At 47.6% G+C, this 19272-nt stretch overlaps 1 long non-coding RNA gene and 1 pseudogene across 1 annotated transcript in view; both read right to left on the reverse strand.

Annotated features, from left to right (window-relative positions):
* Nucleotides 1-19272, reverse strand: part of LOC104006680 (uncharacterized) — a 96501-nt gene that overhangs the window by 51996 nt on the left and 25233 nt on the right. The window lies entirely within an intron of this gene.
* LOC100610207 (ETS-related transcription factor Elf-2-like) lies at nucleotides 3054-7237 on the reverse strand (annotated as a pseudogene).

Raw genomic sequence — 19272 nt, forward strand, 5'->3', positions numbered from 1 at the left:
GCTTGGTCCAACATCTGAGCCCCCTTAAAGGCAGTTTCTATTGCCTGTTGTTTTTCCTGGGTATCAGCTATTCTTTGTTTCTTTGTAAGCCTAATTTTTTGTTGAAAACTGGACATTAAATAGTACCTTGTAGTAACTCTGGATACTAACATCCCATTTGGTGGCTTGATTTTTTTTTTTTTTTTTTGTCATATTGGTTGTTTACTTGATTAGTGACGTGGCTGGGCTGAATCTGTGAAGTCTTATTTCCCTTGCAGTGTGATGTCCTGGCTCAGCTATTTTCCCCTTGAGTATGTCTTTTACCCCAGCATCCTAGGGTTCACCCTGGGTCTGCATAAACCACTTATTGGTCAAAGACTGTGCTTAAGCTGCTTAGCCAATTAGATTTTCACCTTTAGCACTGCGTCTGTGTGTGGCTGCAGACTGCTTTCACTGCTCAGAGAGTTCATGATTTTGCCCTGCATTTAGCCAGGGTCTGGTAGCTCAGAGTTTCTCTTTCCCAAAAAGGCGTAGCCTTGGGCGTGTGCACAGTCTTCCAAATGACCAGGAATTAGTATGATTTTATTTTTAGACCTGGCTTCCTAGGAGTCAGCCTTGGGTCAGAGTAACTGTTGTTTAGCCAGTGTGTGGTCAGAGGCTGTGCTCAAGTCCCTGGAGCCAGAAAGGCTCAAGGCCCCTTAATGATGCGTCTTCTATTGCTGGGCCTGGAAGCTCCTTCCTAGCAATGAGCTGGAGTAGGGCAATCGAGCCCCTGTATTCTCTGTCCTGGGCAAAATTCTCACCCTACAAATGGAGGCTATGTGACGAGGGAAGCCCCAGTCCTCCATGCTGAGCCCACCAGGTAGCATTTCCACAACATAAGCCTGGGGAAGACAGGAGATGCACATGGCCCTCCACCACTGGTGTGAAGCTGGAGTTTGGACTGGGAGCTGAGGGTAGAGGGAGTCCCCACCACACAGAGCTGATGAAAAGGCTGTAGGGATACAAACCCTGGCTCAAATGCCATAGACTCTTGCTATTTTGATTGAGATTTCATAGGTTTTCTTGAATGACGCTTTTCCCTTTGCTGTTTGCCCTTAGAACAACTACTAGAGGCTTTAAATGGTTGTTGGTTTATGTTTTACCTTTTAATTAATTTTCTCCAGTTAAATGGTTGCTTTGCTGAGGAAGTCCTGCCCCCTGGGCCTTTTGTACAATCCACATCAAGGTCTTACCATGTGAAAGTGACTTTCTGTGTGGAACTCAAGCCTAATGTGCTGGGGCCAGCCTGCTACCTTTCAGCAGGCACCTGTTCAATGGGGCACCCCCAAACTCAAATCTCCTGGGCCTGACACAAAGAGGAGCCGAGGAGAATGAGGAGGAATGGGACACAGAGCTCTTGCTCAGGGGTGGTAGGACCCAGTGGTCGAGAATTCAGTCCCAGACAATACATATTCACTGATGGAATTCCCCACTTCAGACCTGATGTACTGCCTGTTTTCTTCCACCAGACATGAGGACCAAGCAGATGAGTTTTGTTTATTCTGTCCTGTGCTGTATCCCCAGAGCCTGGAACAGTGCCTGGTACACGGTAGGGCACCCGCTGACCGGGTGCAGTTCATGGCCACCACCTCTAGCTACCTGTGATTGGAGATAACACAGTAATGAGGCCAGACTTCTTCAAGAATCCTTTGAGTTTCCTAACACACAGCTGTGCAGCCTGTGCTGCGTTACTTACCATAGCCCCAGCTCCAGCCCAGGAGGGCTCCCACCCGACTCTGTGGCAAGTTGGACGGAGCACCACAGTTGCAGTCACATGTCAAGCCATAACACTGGCAGAGCCCCTTGAGAAAGCTGCCTCCTCCGCCACAATGCACTCCTGCCTCAGTGCCTTGTGTGTAAGAGAAGAGCCAGGCAGAGGAGACGCTTCTGCCTTCATCCCAGGAGATGGGCTTGAACTGCATGGGTCCACTTAGACATGGATTTTCTTCCCTCTCTGCCACCCCCGAGACAGCAAAACCAACCCCTCCTCTTCCTCCTCCTCCTCGGCCTACTCGATGTGAAGATGAAGAGGATGAACACCTTTGTGATGATCCACTTCATGAACAGTAAATGTGTTTTTCCTTCCTTGTGATTTTCTTAATACCATTTTCTTTTCTCCAGCTTACTTTAAGAAAACAGTACATCATGCACATACAAAATATGTGTTAATTAAAGACTTTATGTTATCAGTAAGGCATCTGGATGACAGCAAGCTATTCATAGGGGAATCAAAAGTTATACTCAGATTTTCAGCTGTGCAGGGATCAGAGCCTCTACCCCCACACTGTTCAAGGGTCACCTGTATATCCACTTTATTTTTTTAATATTTATTTTTATGTCAACAGTTTTTGGGGAACAGGTGGTTTTTTTGTTACATGGATAAATTATTTAGTGGCGATTCCTGAGATTTCGGTGCACCTGTCACCTGAGCAGTGTCCCTTACCCCCCTCCCACCCTTCTTCCCAAGATCCTAGAGCCCATTATATCATTCTTATGCCTTTGCATCCTCATAGTTTAGCTTCCACTTATAAGTGAGAACATACGATTTTTTGTTTTCCATTCCTGAGTTACATCACTTAGGATAATGGCCTCCAGTTCCATCCAAGTTAGTGCAAAAGACATTGTTTCATTCCTTTGTATGGCTGAGTAGTATTCCATGGTGTATATATACCACATTTTCTTTATCCACTCGTTGGCTGATGGGCAGTTATGTTGGTTCCATATCTTTGCAATTGCAAATTGTATATGTACTTTATTTTTATTATTTTTTAAATTTCATTTCTAAATTTCAGAAAACCTACTTGAATACACTTTGAAACAACAGTCCAACAAAATAGAACAGACTTCAAATGTTGAATATACAAACTATTATAGTTCAAATCTGAACACTGGTACTTTCCCTCATAAACTTCAACTAAAACCAAAAAAAAAGAAAAGAAAGAAAGGAAGAAGGAAGGGAGGGAGGGAGGGAGGGAGGAAAGAAAAGAAGAATAGAAAAGGAAAAGAAAAGAAAGAAGGAAGGAAGGAAGCGAGAAAGAAAGAAAGAAAGAAAGCAAGCAAGCTAGCTCACTCCAGGTATTAGAGCTACCTAATAAAAAGTCATGCTGATCCTGAACTTCCAAGTGACAGTAGAACTGAAACTGATATGTCTGCACAAATGCCAGGGCTAAGCGAGTGACACAGACATGTTATAGCAAAAGGCCAGGGCCAACTGTTAATTTGTCCACAATTAAGAAACACAGACTTAAACTACCATATAAAATCTTACATGTAAACTCTATAACAGTACTGTGCTAGGTACAAGATTTTAAAATTTTTTCATTTAATAAAAAAGCTTTACACAAACAAGCCATTAGTTTATTTCGAGAAAGAAAACCGAAAACTAGTCTAAGTCCTTTGTTTTAAATCAGCTTAAGCTATATGATCTATATATATATTTTAATCGCACTAGACCTTTTTTTGCTATCCTCTTTCTGAAGTTTTTGGATCCATTCTTCAATTCACATTCTAAAATACGTATATTAGGACAGTGTTCACATAGCACCAGTTGAGTACCGTGCAAACACAGTAATGATTGCTGGTACACACATAAAATGCATCAAAAATTGCTATATGTAACAATGAGGTCACCCATCCCAACCCCTCCCCACTGACACTGAAAACTATATAACCTCTTACAGAATGTTAGTGTTCAAAGTCTTAGTGTAACTTGATATCTTAGTGAGCTGCTTGGTCCCTTTCAATCCTTTTTCTTAGTGACGGGTTCAGTTGTTTTTCCTACTGGAAGAGGCAGTTTTCTGTCAGCATCTCAATACATAGTTTATTTCCCACTGAAACATGGGATAGGTAATTTATTTCCAGTAAGTTCGCTTGTTTTCTTACATGCATTAAACATGTTTTAAAGTCTTCTTTGACTTTTCTTGATGACTTCCCTTGCCAATGTTTATGTCAGTACTGCCACTAACAGCCTGAAGTCCATGGTGGGGCTGCTATTTTATTTCTCACATGTCACTAGTCCTTCTGTTTTCATAGTTACAGGAAGGGCAGTAGCTGAAGGCACACTGACAACCACTACATGGGTCACTGTCTTATTTCCATCAGCCAGTTTTTCTTCTACGAACTGCAAAGTTTCCACATCACGTTCTTGCTTTTTTGCCACTGCTTTTGATTTAACCTCCGGCCCCTGTATGACTACACCGATAACTCGAGGAGGAGTCTGCCCAGATGCCTGCTGAGGAGGCACTGATAGTCTCATTACGGCTGTACCATGGGCTATTGAAACAGGGGTAACTGCTCTCACAGCCAATGGGGCTCCAACAATGTGAATGCTTCCTGATCCAGTCAGATTTGACTTTGCAGTTGACACTGAGCGAGCTGTGTAGCTGGGATGGAAATAATTTGGGGACACTGCATGGTGATTTTGTTTCCGTTTTCGGTAGAAGCTGGCATCACAGTAGGGATTGCCTGAATGACTGCCTTTGGAGAGGTGGCTGTTGTTGGACTAGTGCTGATTATTAATGGTGCACCTGCATTATTTGACTGAACTGCCACAGCTGAAATTTTCTGGCCCAATGACGTCATTACAACAGGTACTTGCATTGCCACATGAACTGTCCTTGGAGCTGCTGTTGCTGATACAGATGCAGTGATAGGAGACCTGGATGAAGCATCATGACCAGGGGAAGTGATACTCACAAATCTAGCCACACCCTTCTCTGCTCTGGAGCAGTTTATAGGGGATGAATTTCTTCCACCATGAACAGAGGATGCTGCTTTCAGGAAACTTTCTGCAGACAGTGACATTGTTCTAATAATTTTTCATCCATAGCTCCTGCTAAGTCTTCATTACAGGTTTCACTTTTTTATCGTCTATGACCACTATGTTTTTCGGCATATCCTTGAACTGATATACAAGCCTCTGTCCTTCAATCTTTGCAAGAATTCCCCTTTGGTAATAGTATCTCAAAGCTCGTCCCATGGTTTCAGCGTTCACGTCTGGTTTGTTCTTATGCTTTCCCCAAAGCTTAGAGACAGCTTTTGAATCCACCAGCTTGAATATGCCTTTTTCTCTCTGAGGCCATTTAATATACGGGGGACAAGTATTTTTATCTTGAAGTAGATCTAAAAGAAACTCCCACAAATAGGTTGTGTTTCCTTTTCCTTCTCTCAGTTTCTTTATACCTAACTCAGGAGATCCACTGGAAATTGGTGATTGCTGGGTCTTTGGTTTATGGCCAACTGTTTTCTTTTTCCTTGGTTCACAGCTATCTGGTGATGTAGGAATAGGAGAGGTATCCATTGGTTCAGACTCTTCAGTTGACGCCTCCACTGTAGTTTCTGTAATGACATCTGGCCTCATAGCAGCATGGATAAATTCTGGAGTTGATACCCAGGAGGGACAAATACTCCCACAGGACTTCTCGAATCCCTCAAGCAGGTAGGAGATTCCACATGAAGCAGGGCTTCAGCAGCTTCGACTGTCTTATCTGTACAGTGTACATTACTGCTGTGAGCAGATGCTTCCACCCCCGAGATGAGCAGATCCAGCTGGTTCGTGGGTCCCTCATGCAGAGACGTTGCCATGTTCATCCCGGGGCTGGAGCTGCTGCTTCACACTGACTGACACCGTGAGCAGCGGCGGCAGGGGAGGAGGTGGAACCCGCGGCCGGAGGCACACGCCGTGGGGTCGGTCAACACACACTCACGCACTTGCACACGCTCCAAGGCCCGGAAGGAAGCTGAGGCCGGCCCGCCTCCCGCCGCAGGGCTGAGGAATCCCGCCACCTAACGGCAGGGGCAGGGGCCACAGCTGGCAACGCCTACTTTAACAATAATCACTGGGGCCTGGAGCAGTGGCTCTCGCCTGTAATCCCAGCACTTTGGGAGGCCAAGGTGGGCAGATCACCTGAGGTCAGGAGTTCGAGTCCAGCCTGGCCAACATGGTGAAACCCCGTCTCTACTAAAAATACAAAAATTAGCTGGGCCTGGTTGTGTATGCCTGTAATCTCAGGTACTCAGGAGGCTGAGGCAGGAGAATCGCTTCAACCGGAAGGCAGAGGTTGCAGTGAGCCAGGATCATGCCACTGCATTCTAGCCTGGGCAACAGAGCAAGACCGTCTAAAAAAAGAAAAAATCATCAGGGAATACATTTTGTGCCATATGTATTGGGTGAATTAAGGAAAGGCTCCTTATGTGATAGTTCATTTATGCCTCACCATCGCCTCCTAAGATAAGGAATAGCACACAATTTTCCAGAGGAAGAAATGAGGTTTAGAAGGAATGTAATTTTAAAGTCACATGACCAGCAGGTCCCAGACCCTGTATTGAAACCTGAGTATATCTGGCTTATGTTCTTCCTACCGCACATGCTATATCTTCCAGGAAGAAAAAAGTATTTACAGTGTCCTAAAAGGTCGTCATAGTTGGAAAGGACCTTATGGATAATCCAGGCAGAAGTCTCTCCCTTTTTACATTAAGCTATATAAAGTCTTAAACGGAACTAAGGCTCAGTTATGTTAACTGAAAGACGTTATCCCGTCGTGTGATCCAAGATGACCCTAGCGGTGCTCGGAACTTGCTTTGCCGGGCAGCAGCTGTTCGCCAGTCCCCTCCTTGGCCCCAAGCCCCCCGGTGACCGTCATATGGCCTCACACTTATCTCATGAGCTACATTGTTACAGATTTTAATAATGTAACATCCTTCTATGACGGATGTGCAAAAGCAGGCATCAGAAACCATTGACATTTATTATCATTGTCTGTTACTATCACTAGGAAAGTTGGAAGCTGTCTTTTTTAATGCAGATAAATCGGGTCTAAATGTCTGAACCCCCTTTACTCAAAGCTCTGCTGAAGTGAAGCACGTATTAAATAGTGTTTCTAAATGACCATTGACCTGGCATTTCCCCAATCAAAGATGGTTTTTTGTTATTTATTTTTAATTATGTCACATCTATGAAACACAATTTGCCAAAAGCAAGCACTTCAGCGACCTCTGAGCGCTGAGTTCTGATGGCACAGGAGGGAGCCCTGTAACAATTGTGTTTGTTTTCCATGATCCCAGAGGACTGCCCTTCAGCTCTGCAGAGAAGTCTCCTCTGCAGCACAAGGGGCCCACCAGCCTCGAGGCACAGAGGAGACCAGAGCACATCTACACTCAGGTCTGGTGCTCTGGCCAGAAGCAGAGGCTGCCAATTGTACTCAGCCATACTTAATTAAGTAATAGTTTTATGAGGTGGACGGCAATACCCCAGGGGCCAACTCAAGGCCACAGGATTTATTGAGCTCTAACTGCAAACTGACAGTCCCCAGCATGCACACAACAGAGTCTGTATTACGAGAAAGTTAGTGTTGCGAGAGAATTCTTTCCAGGGAAAGTGAGGTGCCCATTCTTCATTTGCTAGCAGGTTCTCTGCTCCGTGAAGCACCAGCACTTCCAACAGGAGCCTGGGTGGACACACCATGCAGAATGAAAGATGGGGAGCAATGACCTGAAAGCATGCGTGGGGTTTGCCTGGTCAAGAGAGGCAGGAAGTGGTGGCTTCTAAAGAGGAAGCACCTTCACAAGCAATAACCAACAGCAGTGGGATTTCGGTGGGGGAACAACTGAGGACAAGACAGGTCAGGCAAGGGTGTGATAATTAACTATGGTTTCAAGAAGGAGAGGGCCAGAGCCAGTCACCTGTCCCCAGGTGTCACTGTAACTCCACCCCTCCATCAGCCAAATCAGCGCCAGGAAGCAGGAATGAGTGATGCAGGCAGCCGAAGGGGCCACTCACCCCTGGATCTCCGTATCTAGCTGTTTAGCTGTGGGGAACGTTATTGAACGTGGATTTTAAGACACACAAAATACTCCGCTGTAAATCCAAAGAAACACATTCGTAGACTTACAAGTTTACAGATTCTAGCCTATACAGGAGTCAGAAAGTCCATGAGAACCTGGAAGCACCTGCCTGTTTAGATTTTGTACTTCATCTTTTCTGCCGCCACCCTTGGGTAGCTCTCCCAGCAAGACCACTGGAAGAAAGACTGAACTTAAAGCAGTTGTTTCCTTGGAATACTTATAAAAATATGAAGGCTTTGTGTGTTCTTTTTAAAAATCTATAACATTGCAACCTAATTCAAAGCAAACACATAAAAAACACAAGGCTGATAGGTAAGAAAAAGACCTTAATGAGGGATCCTTAGAGATGTTCATGTATTGAAGCCAGTGGGTCAAGGCAGAGACCCTTTGAGGCCCTTGCAGGAACTGGTTAGTGCTGAGCATAGTGGCCATCCCTTCTAGCTTGCCCAGGGCAGTATCATTTTATCCTGCTGTCCCGGGGTCATCATTAACACCATCCCCTTTCAGACTGAAAGGCATTCTGTAACCACAGAACTAGTTCAAACCAATTCAACCCTGTCAGTAACAAAATGTAATGAAATGTGAGCTGTTTTTCAGTGCAACAGACCCCCAGATTACAAGTCATATAATCTGAGTGTGCCAGATGAACTAAGCAAGCCCTATCCATGCTGGCCAGAACATAAAAGCCAACCACAGGTGGAACCAAAATATTCAGGCTGCAGAACAGAGAGCAAATTAAGAAGCAAGAGGTGCCCTGTTTTGTTGCAGTACAGACTTTACAGCCAAGGGCCCATCATTGCCCCTTTGCATGACCCAGTTGGATCCCACCTTGCGGCATCTCCCTGTCTCCCCCATAGTTACCCTCTGCCTATAAAACCTGCCCCCAGACTTTGGCTGGGGGAGATGGATATGAGCGTCCTCTCCAGTCTCTTTGCCAGTCCATTCACAATAAGGCTTTTTCTTTTCTCAAAAGCCCATGCCATAGCATTGGTGTCTATGTGTGTTGGGAAGCAAGCCCATTGCTCAATGACGATCCCAGTTTGGACAACAAATTCTGTAGTCATCTGGAGCTGGGAATCAGACCTGGAGCTCTGACAGCTTCTCATCCTCCAGGTGAAGGCTCCAGCAATGACCACCAGCCTGGTGCCCTCGATTGGCCTTGGTTCCAAAGCGGGCAGTGGTGATTAACAGTCCGAGGCACACCAGAGGTCCGAAGCCATGTCAGCTCCTGTGCTGGCCTGAGTAGCCGTGTCTGCCCCACGTGACCGGGAAGTCAAACACTCAGCCTCCCTGGCATCTGCCCCAGGCCCATCCGGATGGATGGCATCATGGTGATGGGAGGAAGCACTCCCCGCTTTGTGACCTGAAGGTCAAGACAGTGCTCTTTCCCAGCCCAGCTAAGGAGTCCTCTTTAACCTTGTAACAGCCATCAGTCTACTTGGTTGTCATGGAAACACAAACCAAAGATCCCTCTTTCTCATTAGGATCCCATCACATTCCGGCATCTTAGGGAGAAGCTTTGGGAATAGCCAGGCGTCATGGTGGTGAGCACCTGCAGTCCCAGCTGACTCAGGAGGCTGAGGCAAGAGGATCGCCTGAGGCCAGGAGTTCTAGGCTGCAGTGAGCAATGATTGTGCTACTGCACTCCAGGCTGGGCAACAAAAAGAGACCCTATGTCTAAAAAGTAAATAAATAATTTAAATTTAAAAACTAACAAAGGAGTTTGTTGCTCTCTCGCATCATAGTCTAGATGAATGTTCTAGTTTGACAGGTGGTTCTGGGCCACGCAGTCATTCAGGGCCCCAGGCAGAGAGCATGTCTGCCATCTTTGGCCCATGACTTCCAGGGTAGCTGTGGTCATTGCCACTGTTGTCAGTAAGGAGGGAGCAGCGAGGATGGATGATGCACTCCCATTGTTTTATGGGCCCCAATATGGAAATGGCCCACATTATGGGAAGAATTTAGCTAAGTTGGCCCAAGTACTGCAGAGAGGACTGGGAGAGGTTGTACCTGGTTGGTATCCAGATCCCAGGTAGAATTTATTTTTATGAATGAGGGTTAGAGTGGATGTTGGCTTACAACTAGCATTTTCCATCACAAAGGTGATACTTCCTTCCCCTCAGGCTGTTGCAACAAGTAGCTTACAGTAAATGTGCCCAGCACACACTGGTATTCAAGAAATGGGAACTCTTCCTCTTCCTATTTCTAACATGCTCTTGTCTGGTCTCGAGTCTGTAAATACCCTCCCTATGCTGGTCATTTCCAAAATTACATGACTCCTTCTAAATTCTCCCCTGAGCTCCAGCTCTAAATATCCAGCTGACCCCTTGTCGTACCCACTTGGATATGTAATAGACATCTCAAATTCAGTATGTGCATACGTTGAAATTTATCAAATCATGCATTTTAAATATGTGTAGTTTATTGTGTGTCAATTATACCTCAATGAAATGGTTTTGAAATAATCGTATGGACAAAAAGGAGCACTTGCTTTTCCCCCTGAAAGAGACCCTTCCCCTGTTGCCATCATTTCAGCAAATGGCACCACACAGTTGCCCATTTCAAAACTTGAGGTCTCCTCCTTGGGTCCTGTCTCCTCCTTGGGTCCTTTCCCCTCCTTACTCCCACATTCAACCCGCGGCAGTCCGGTCTGTGCCATATCGCAGGCCACCTGCTTCTCCCCACTCATAGCCATGGCCCTGGCCGGGGCTGCCAGCATCTTGTGCTCAGTTCCTGCAACAGCCTGCCTGCTGGGACCCTGTCTCCACACTTGCAGCCTTCCAGTCCCATCTCTGTGTGTGTATGTGGTGAGATATAAACAATATCAAATGTACTGTCTTAGCCATTCTTAAGAGTACAGTTCAGTGGCATTAAGCACATTCACTTGGTTGTCCAACCGTCACCATCATCCATCTCCAGGACTTTTTCATCTCCCCAGACTGAAACTCTGTCCCCATTAAACACCAGCTCGCCATTCCCTTCACTCCAGCCCCTGGCAGCCACCACTCTACTTTCTTTCTCAATGAATTTGACTACTCTGGATACCTCGTGTGAGTGGGATCACACAGCATTTGTCCTTTGGTGTCTGGCATATTTCAGTGAGCATGACGTTCGTGCATGTTGTAGTATGTGTCCGAATGTCCTCTTTTTTTGAAGACTAATATTCCATTGTGTGGATAGACCACATTTTGTTTACTCATTCATCTGTCAATGGACATGGGTTGTTTCCACCTCTTGGCTATCGTGAATAACACTGCTATAAACATGGCAGGTAAGCAGCTGTTCGAGCCCCTGCTTTCCGTTCTTTTGAGTATCCTGAGAAGTGGAATTGCTGGATCTTATGGTAGTTCTAGGCTTAATTTTTTGAGAAACCACCATACAGTTTCCCAGCCACAGCTACCCCATGTTACATTCCTACTAACACTGCACAAGAGTCCCAGTTACTCCACACCTTCAACAACACTTGTTTTTGTGTTTTTGAGATGGAATCTCACTCTGTCGCCCAGGCTGGAGTGCAGTGGCGCGATCTCGGCTCACTGCAAGCTCCGCCTCCCGGGTTCACGCCATTCTCCTGCCTCAGCCTCCCGAGTAGCTGGGACTACAAGCACCCGCCACCACACCTGGCTAATTTTTTGTATTTTTAGTAGAGACGGGGTTTCACCGTGTTAGCCAGGATGGTCTTGATCTCCTGACCTCGTGATCTGCTCACCTCGGCCTCCCAAAGTGCTGGGATTACAGGCGTGAGCCACCGCGCCCGGCCTGTTTTTTTTTTTTTTTTTTTATGATAGCCATCCTGATGGGTATGAAATGGGATCTCATTGTGGTTTTGCCGTGCATTTCCCTAATGACTGGTGATGCTGAGCATTTCTTCATATGTTCATTGGCCATCTGTATGTCTTCTTCGGAGAAATATCTATTCAAGCCCCTTGATCATTTTTCAATTGTTTTGTTGCTGAGTTTTAGGTTTATCCTTTAAAACATAAATCAGATCTAGTCATCTCCCACTTCACCCTCTTATCATGGCTTTCCACTGCATTTAGAATGCAATCGGTCTCCTTCTCTGGTTACTAGCTACCTCCAAACCACCTCTCAGCACTTCCCCGCTGGCTCCCTGAGCAACCCCTAGGGCTCCTTTCTCTTCAGAGGCACCAAGCTCCTGCCCAGCTCTCCCTCCCAGCCCTGACCATCGCAGCACAAAGAGGTCTTCCCTGACTGCCTGAGCTATCCGCCTTAGGAAAAGGCCTGGCATTATTCTCGGTGCATCATCTTATTTATCACGACCTTACAATCTTGGCTGTTCTTATCACTTTGCTCTTTCACACCATCTCCCTTTTCACACAGCTCCTCAGTGCAGGTGTCTTGCCTGTCTCGCTTATGATACCTGATGTCTGCTCACAGCAGGCTGAAGTAAGTATGAGTTAAATGAATGAATTAATCTTCTATTACTCTCCTGTCACTATCACCACTACTTCTGCTCCTACCATTTCTACTATTTATTGAGAATCTCTATGTGCCAGGCACTGTGCTGGGCAACTTCACATACATTAATACCCTCAAAATCTCTGAAAATCAGGCACATTGTCCAAACTGGGATCGTCATTTTCAGTCTCTGAAAATCAGGCAAAATCTCTGAAAATATGGAATGAGCATGCCCATTCCATAGATATGTCTCAGGTTATTAAGAAACATGTCTAAGGTGGCAGAGTATAATAGCAGAAAAATCCAAATCTTTCCACCTCCAGAGCTCATAGCTTTTTTTGATGCAGGAGCTCAAAATTGGCTTTCTGCTGTTTCGTGCAAAAGGAAAACTGACCAGGGAGATAGCAGAGGTCACCTTTAAACTGTCCGTTGTGGAAACCTCTGGAAATAAATGCTTACACCTGTGAGGACAGCTTGCCGCTGTGCCTCCCTATGTCCCCCTCCCTTACTCAACTCATCTGACCCTCTTCCAGCTCAAGCCCTGCCTCCTCCTCCAAGAAGCCCACCCAGCCCGTGGGTTCCCTCTCAGCCCACAGTGCTTCCTCCCTCCTTGGAGTCCCCTGAACCCCCAAGCCAGAGCTGCCTGGCTTGTCTCAGCATGGTCCCCGTCTGCTGACCAGCCACAGGGCTTAGCCTCAGCCTCCTCACCAGACTACAGACCTGAAAAGAGAAGAAACCCCTCCACATAAAGCCAAGCAAAGACCAGAAAGCAGAAGGGAGACCAGATTTGCCTGGACGACCTCTCCAACAGACTTGCGCTCGGTTGAAACTTCCTCACTGGTCTGTGCACACCAAGGAATGTTATTCTGCTTTAGGAAGGAAATCGGTCAAAAGCCCCGTGCTGATCAGTAGTGGGATTATGCCTGTGAACAGCCACTGTGCTCCAGCTGGGGCAACATAGCAAGACCCTATCTCATAAAAAAGGAAGGGAATCCTGTCACACATCTCAGCATGAGTGAACCTTGAGGATGTTATGCACAGATACAAGAAGGCAGATACTATATCAGTCCACTCCAGGTTCCTGGAGTGGTCAAATCCACAGAAACAGAAAGTAGAATAGAGCTTGCCAGGGGCTGGAGAAGGGAAGATGGCGAGTTGGGGTTTAATGGGCAGAGTTTCTGTTTGGGACGAGGAGAAAGTCCTGATTCGGGTGGTGGTGATGGTTGCACAGCCATGTGAATGTACTTAATGCCAGTGCACTGCACACTTAAGAATGGTTAAAAGGGTGATGTTTATGGTATATATTTTACCATACAAATAATATACGCGCGTGTGTGTGTATATATATATTTAAATGTCATGAGTGGAGTAGGGCTCAGCTGGCAGAGGTGCACCGCCTTGCTTGGTTTCCACTCCTCTTGAAAGAAGAGGTGCTCGCACCTGCACTATTCTTAGCGTCGGCACTGCTTTGCACCCCCCGGCTGGCCAGCGCGGGATGCGGGTGGGGAAATAGTCACTACAGTCCGGAGTCTCCCCACTCCCTCCCCAGGCCCATTTCCCCCACAAAGTTTCACTCCATTGTTCCTGGGCATCTCCAGGGGTGTCTAGTTTGAACAAGAAAAGGAATGTTCTGGATGGCTGGTCCTGGGCGCTCACCGGGAATGAACGTGAACCACTCTTTCGCACACAGGCCTCTCTGCGTCAGCCACTCTTGGGCTGCCCTGAAGTGATGTCCTGGTGGTCCGTGGAGCACACAGGAAAGTCCAGCAGACAAACATCATCAAGGTCAGGCATTCTGTCCGCTGTATAAACCCATTTTCTCTAAAATACTTAATGTTAACTTAGGAAAAAAAAAAAAAAAACCAGAAAAGCTGCTTAAAGCCAGCCAACGTTCCAAGTCTCACAGAAGCGTGTGAAAATGCCCACGCTCAGTAGCCCTCTCCCCGCACACGCCCCGAGTCCGGGTCTCCCTCCTGTGTGAATACAGGGAAAGCGGGAGCGCGGCGAGGGGTCTGGCGCGGACCAGCCCCCGAGCAACAGAGGGCAGGGCCTGAGCTCCGGAAACCCAGCCTGTGCCGGGACGGCCCTAATTCCAGCGACGCTAGAGGGCACCCGTGCCAAGCGCCCGCTCCCGGCAAGCCGCGTGCTCCCGGGTGGCTGCAACCGCGGGCTGAGGGGGCGGAGTCGTGGAAACACGTGCCAGGGCCTGGAGGAACCTGCGGGGCGAAACGCTCAGTGAAACCAGCCAATCACCAGAGCACAACTGCCGCGTCACTCCACTGACCACCCACCTACCTGTCATTCTGTTCCGCGTTGCCCTAGAAAAACACCATAGACTGTAGCTTATAAATGACAGAAATTCAGTTCTCATTGTTCCGGATGCTGAGAAGTATGAGATCAAGGCACCGGCAGATGCGGTGCCTGGCGCAGGTCCTCTTCCTGGTTCTTGCCGTCTTTTCAGGGCAACCTCACATGGTGGGAGGGGCCGAGGATCCCTCCGGGTCTCTTTTATAAGTCCATCAATCCCATTCTGGAGGGCTCTGCCCCACCACCTGTTTGTATTGTCTCCCAAAGGCCCCACCTCCTAAGACTATCACTTTGGGGGTCAGGATGTCAACATGTGACTTTGTGGAAAAGGGGGTGCGGCATGAACATTCAGTCCGTTGCACTGCAGTAGTCAGACTCGTGGAGACAGGAGGTAGAATGGTGGTGACAGGGGCTGCAGGAAGGGGGAATGGGGAGCTAGTGTTTCCTGGGGACAGAGTTTCAGTTTTGCAAGATGAAATGTTCTGAATATGGATGGTGGTGACGGCTGTGCACCATTGTGAGTATACTTAATGCCACACTGAACTGCACACTTAAAAATGTTTAAGGGCCAGGTGCGATGGCTCACGCCTGTAATCCCAACACTCTGGGAGGCTGGGGCTGGGGGTGGATCACTTGAGGTCAGGAGTTTGAGACCAGCCTGGTCAACATGGTGAAACACCATCTCTACTAAAAATACAAAAATTAGCTGGGTGTGGTGGCACGAGCCTGTAATCCTGGCTACTGCAGAGGCTGAGGCACGAGAATCACTTGAACCCAAGAGGCGGAGGTTGCAATCAGGTGAGATTGCACCACAGCACTCCAGCCTGGGCAACATAATGAGACTCCATCTAAAAAAAAAAAAAAAAAAAAGTTAAGATGGTAGATTTTATGTTATGTGTATTTTAACACAATAAAAAATCAAAGGTAGCTAATTCCCATTCTGCCCCAATTTCAGAGAAACACGTGGGCTAAGACAGGGAGGAGTGACTGTCGGTGCTGCCCGGGCCCTGCTGCCTTCCAGATCTCTGGCACCAGGGCTCTTTCTAGCTCCCTCCCCAGAAGAGGACATCAGCGACTTGCACAGGCCCCTTCCTGGGCCTGCCTGAACTGCTGGGTGCAATGGTTGTGGAGAGAACCCAGTGCGTGGGCAGAGAGCAGGCAGCGTGCCCCCTTCCCATTCTGCTCCAGCATATCACTCTTGTTGCAACACAGGATGAGTGTTCCCACATTTTGTTTAATATTCACACGCTATAGAGTGCTTCCTCCAGCTCCTCAGTCTTCAGGACAGCCTGGACTCCAGGACTGGTGGTGAGAAGCAGCAGAAATAACAAGCATCCCTGGCCCAGCTCGCTGGCCCCTGGTTGCTTTAGGGAGTCCTGTGCCTTCTCTGAGCAGCAAGTCCCTCATTGAAAATGAGAGGGTTGGACAAGACGATCCCTGAGAAGCCTTGGAGTGCCAGCTTTCTGAGAACTGGCCTGGCACAAATGCCCCATTTAGTACACACGAAGCCAAAACAGAGAGGAACAGAGTCCCAGCAGGAGGAGTCAGCGAGCCGGCCCAGAGCAGGCTTCTTAGAAAAGGACACGCTCAGGGACAAGGGCACCATGACCTTCCCAAAGGCACAAAGGGCACAGGGCTCTGCATCTCCTGTTTGTTCCCGGTAGAACATCTCGCTGTCCCGGGAGAATATATGAGGAGTGCATAAATATACAGCCCCGCACTGCTTCCTGGGCTCTTGTGTGATTCCAGGGCCTGTTCTCCAGCAGCTGTGAGCACCCACCCAGACCCCACTGGCCTGGGGACGGCCATTGAGCCAGTCCCACCTGTGAGCCCTTCAGCGATTCTCTGGCCCCCAGCCCCACCTGTCTGTCCACTTTTCCTGGCAGGCTGGTTAGGGGATAAAGCAGATGCACGGGACACTTTACTTGCCCCTTTCCCGTCCACCCCAGTTCAACCCTCCAGGTTACCCTCCGGCAGCAGAGCCACCCCTGCCCAGGACGCGCACTGCCTTCCATTAGGCAACAGTTTCATGAGGCATTTGCCATCCTCAAGAGGCTGACGTGACAGTGCCTGATTCACAGAGGCTTCCCTCTGACCCAGGTCTAGCTGGCTCCCCAGTGGGACACCCCAGGGCCTTTCCTGGCCCAGATCTGCCACTCTGGGCCGTCCTGAGTGAGGAACACCTGAATAAGCCACAACATCAAGGAAAGGACCATGAGGATGGGAGCACCCGGGAGCAAGCCCCTCCCTGAGCCTTGGAAACCCCGTGACTCCTATTTTCCATGTCATTTTCTCCATCATGGAATGAACACTTAGAAACTGGAAGCTCGTGAGCAGAATGATTCTGTCCTAGAGCCTGAAGGAGTGCATCAGGGCTGGGTCCTCCCCTGCAGCATAGCTTCTAAACCAACGATTGATATCTTCATTTACCAGCACGATAAAAAAGGAATTCGTTTTCTTAGAAGCTGTGCCTGTCACTCTGCTCAGAAACAGTCCAAGCAGCCGTTCCAAGTGCGGCCTTCAGCCCATGCCAAACTTAGATCAACTGCAGGCTTGGAGCTTTCTGAGGCGAGAATGGAAGTATGTGTGCTGCAGTGGTGTGTGTGGGTGTGCACTCGTGTTTGTAGGTAGCATTTACACACACCCGCCGTGGGCATGTACATGTGTCTCCCTGTGCCAGTATGCTGAGAGCTTCAGGACATGGCAGGCACTCCACATGCAGGGGATGGAAAAGCCATCACATTTATTGTCTGTCCTTGTGCGGTATTTAAAATACAACTGAGAATGTGTGCAGATTTTTAAATGTTACTGGACCACTTGGGTTTTTTTTGAGACCGGGCTGACTCTGAGCCAGACTGCATCTGTCTGCGTTGAAAGGGACCATTCTTTCCCTCCTGCTCCCGCCCTGCCCCCTCCACACACACCCTCCTTCATGTGAAACCCGAGCATTTCCTTTCCCGTAAGCCTTCTTCTAGAAGCCTGTGCTCAGCACAGGGGCCAAGCCCTGCGGCTCAGGCAGGCCCACGTGACTCTTGAACTGCAGACTCAAGTCCCAAGGTGGGAAACCGTTTATCAACGGCCCCCAGATTTACAACCACGAGGCCAGGCTGGTCTTGGGGTGCAAAGCCATTGTTCAAACCATCAGTCATGCAAGGAGTTCCTAGGATTTTTTATTTTCCCCTCCAAAAAGCTCTCTTCAGCTTTGAAGAAATGCTGTTTCCTCCTCTGGTTACTTCTGCCTGATGAGAATGCTGATCTGGGGATCCAAGTAAAGGGTGGACCACAGAGCACCTTGTCTCTGTGTAAAAGGACACCCCTGTTACTCAGCGTGCCTGAAAGTGCCTGAGTGTTTCCCAGTCCTCATCAGTGTAATCTTAAGCTAGAAGTTCCCCTTGGGCAATGCATCAGGTCTTCCACTTTTTTTCCAATAGACACCATGAGCCACACTTCCTAAAATACATGTTTTTAAATCTTCTACCTTTTTTGAAAAACAATTTTGAATCATTAAAGAAATTTTTGAAAATAGCTTTCTATAACCCACAACACCTCTTTGTGAACCCCACGATTTTCATTTGTTGAAATTTTCCGATTCTGACCATGGGAATGTGTGTCTTACCAAATTTCAACCAGACATCCAGTGTTTCCACCTAACATGCCATTTAAAGCCACTTCCATATTCAATTCAGTCTGCGCAATTCTAGTTCCAAACGCTCGGTTTCTGTTCCATTCAGAGAATGTGCTGAGATTTCTTCTGTCATTCCCTTATTCCTGGACATTTAGGTGCAACAAGTGTAGACGGGTTGTTTTTTCCACTGAATCATTTCCTTCAGATGAATTTCCACCAGCGAGATGATTGGATCCACTGGTATAATCATTTGCAAGACTTGATGTATTTCAAATTACTTCCCAAAAAGCTTTTAACTACTTACAATGCCACCAAGAGCTAGCACAATTTTTTTTATTGTGAAATTGCCAGGAATTAAATTAGCTTTTCTTGACTTAGCAGATAAAAATTGACAATCTCAAAAGGTTCATTTTCATTTCTTTAATGACTGGTGAAGGTTTTATTGTTTTGCTTTTGTTCCCCCCCACCCCTCAAACTCTGTGCCTGTTTAAATGTATCCTGTGGCTACATCTTCATCCTTCCTCTCTCAAATCCTACTGCAAACCAAAGGATGCAGATGGGGGTTGTAGTGAAAGGGAGCTGGGGTCATCAGAATGGCCTATAGGTTAACCTCCCCATACAAATTACAATGGAGACCTCCCTAGCTATGAGAACATGGGAGACTCAGCCAGGAGATAGGGTGGGGGTGTGCAAAGAAGTCATTGGCAGAAAGAGTGATGGTGGTAGCGTATTTCTTCCCTTTTCTGGGTGATGGTGGGCTTTCTGTGCTGACACCTGCTTTATCCTGGGCCTACTGCCTTCCATGGGACTCTCACATCCCGGAGGCTTAGTGTCCCTTCCTAACCACAGGGATCCAGCACTTAAGCTCACTCTATACAGCTGTTTTGCCTTCAAAGACTAGTACTTCTAATACACACTCTCCACTTTCTCTTCACACTTCCGCTCCAATAGTGGCGTTGGCTTTGCAAAGTCTTTCTTCCTTGTGAAAGGGAGCTTCAGGGCCATGGGCCAAAGCCTCCAGGGGCTCCGCTTTGGGAATCTGATGGAAAGCAGGCATA

This window comes from Pan troglodytes, chromosome 5, assembly GCF_028858775.2.
Source record: "Pan troglodytes isolate AG18354 chromosome 5, NHGRI_mPanTro3-v2.0_pri, whole genome shotgun sequence".
Lineage (NCBI taxonomy): Eukaryota > Metazoa > Chordata > Mammalia > Primates > Hominidae > Pan > Pan troglodytes.